The sequence below is a fragment of the Pristiophorus japonicus genome, unplaced genomic scaffold, assembly GCF_044704955.1.
Source record: "Pristiophorus japonicus isolate sPriJap1 unplaced genomic scaffold, sPriJap1.hap1 HAP1_SCAFFOLD_1390, whole genome shotgun sequence".
Taxonomy (NCBI): Eukaryota; Metazoa; Chordata; class Chondrichthyes; family Pristiophoridae; genus Pristiophorus; species Pristiophorus japonicus.
Window position 1 is genome coordinate 67501 of NW_027251061.1, and position 2235 is coordinate 69735.

Here is a 2235-nt window from a genome sequence, read left to right on the forward strand (position 1 = left end):
CACTAGACTGCAGCCAAAGACAGCCCAACCTCGTCCTCTCTCTCTCTCTGCTGAACACCACCAGCCAAGCCATTGTGTTCACCTCTGTGCTCACCTTCAAACTCCGGAGAGACAACCCTGCCCCGAGGAGGATGCCTCGGCGAGGCGCACCAATCCCAACACCGACGCGGTCAATCGTTTTTGCAACCCAACGACAGCCGTGCTGGAAAGGCTGGCCCCGACCGTGCCCGACCGCGACGCCGGGACAGACATGCCCACCACACCGAAGGACAAGGGTCAAACTCTCCAAGGCGGAGAAACTCCAGGTCTGCACTTAGGGGGACAAAGAGGACCAGGCCTCTGCGACACCCCAGCCGCGCTCCCGCCTTCACCCGACGGCAAAGGCGAGTGCGATTGATCGTACAAGCGACCCTCAGACAGGCGTAGCCCCGGGAGGAACCCGGGGCCGCAAAGTGCGTTCAAAGTGTCGATGATCAATGTGTCCTGCAATTCACATTAATTCTCGCAGCTAGCTGCGTTCTTCATCGACGCACGAGCCGAGTGATCCACCGCTAAGAGTTGTTCGTTTTTTTTTTCGGCTTGCTATTTGTTCCCCGGAGGGCCAAGCCCGGACCGCCCAACGCTTCTCCTCCCTTCCAACGAGGGTCGGGTGGAAGCCCCAGCCTGCAACGGCCCGGAGGTGTAAATCAGTCGATCATCAAATGACAAGGGTTGCACCGAGATTGCTTTAAGTCAGGGCGCTCGCGAGGCGACGCACGTCGGGTCAACGCCTGAGCCCACCGGCCGACACGCGCCACGGTCAACAGAGGCAGGGTCTCTGCTGCCACCGTTGGCCGGGAGGACGAGAAGAAGCTGAAGAAGCAGGCAAAAAAACGAACTGAGTGGCGTACAAGCCGACGCAGGACACACCCCGCTGTGGGGTGCAGACGACCGCGGGGCGGCAGGTACATTCTCTCGAACGTTGACTTGCAAGCTGGCAACAACAGCAACACGTCTCGACAACCGACCAACAGACACTCGAGTCTTTAAACCGCCGCCCCCAGACAGCACCAGCTCGCGGGAGCCGGAGGGGGAGCGTTTCAGGTACCCTGTACCAGTAAAGGGAGAGTGACTAGTGCGACCAAAGTGTCACCGCGTGGGGAAAGAAAGCCGGGCCTGCATCACCGGTTCAGTCCCTGCGGAGCTCACAGTGGCCGTTCGCCGAGGTCCCGACGACGAGCCGCCAGGCAACATTCGAGCCCGCAGAAGCTCCCTTCAATTCGACTGCGGTGTAATGTTGCAAGACGGTGGCAAGTCCATTGCCGGTCCGGACGAGCAGTGTGCGGTGCGGGGAAAACAGCGGGAGCAATGGCGAGGGAGAGAGAGAGAGAGAGAGAGAGGGAGAGACAGCCACACGCACAAGACTGGACGAGACGGAAGTCGAAAGAAGGGCCGCAGGCCAAGGTCACACAGGACCAACGAACAGCGGGGGTCGTGCGGTGTGGAGCGGCAGTAGGCAGCAGAAAGACGAGGGCGAGGCATTTGTATCAAAAGCCAGGACACCTCTACCTTGCTCTGCCCGTCATGCAACCGCAGACCAGCTGACCGAAAAGACCAAGCATGCCAGGGCCGTCCCTGTCTCAAGCCGACCGAAACGTCTTCTGTGTGCGTGCGCGAACGTTCAACTCTCTTCTCGCTCTCTCTATATCTATCTCTCTCTCTCTCTCTCTGTAACACGACTCTCATCTGCTGACCCACATCTCGCTCGTTTCGCATCCGGGCCGAGCCGGTTGGGTGCGACGTGTGCCTGTTCGTGCGAGTTCGGTTCTTCGTTGTGCTTTTTTTTCGGAACGAACCTCTCGCCCGCGCAAGAGGCGCCGGACGCGGTCGACCAAGGCTCCGGGCCTGCAGCATCCCGGGAAGCACTCCTGCTGGCCACCACGCCTCAGGCTGAAGTGTAAAACGGGTGTGACGGGCCGCCACGTGCGGGCCCCCGGCCGATAATGATCCTTCCGCAGGTTCACCTACGGAAACCTTGTTACGACTTTTACTTCCTCTAGATAGTCAAGTTTGATCGTCTTCTCGGCGCTCCGCCAGGGCCGTTGCCGACTCCGGCGGGGCCGATCCGAGGACCTCACTAAACCATCCAATCGGTAGTAGCGACGGGCGGTGTGTACAAAGGGCAGGGACTTAATCAACGCGAGCTTATGACCCGCACTTACTGGAATTCCTCGTTCATGGAAATAATTGCAATTC

At 59.6% G+C, this 2235-nt stretch overlaps 1 non-coding gene across 1 annotated transcript; it reads right to left on the reverse strand.

Moving 5' to 3' along the window:
- Positions 1-406: 406 nt before the first annotated feature.
- On the reverse strand, positions 407-560 carry LOC139242626 (5.8S ribosomal RNA). Its single transcript, XR_011589296.1, has one exon. It is a non-coding gene; the product is annotated as a 5.8S ribosomal RNA (ribosomal RNA).
- Between the last annotated feature and the right edge of the window lie 1675 nt (positions 561-2235).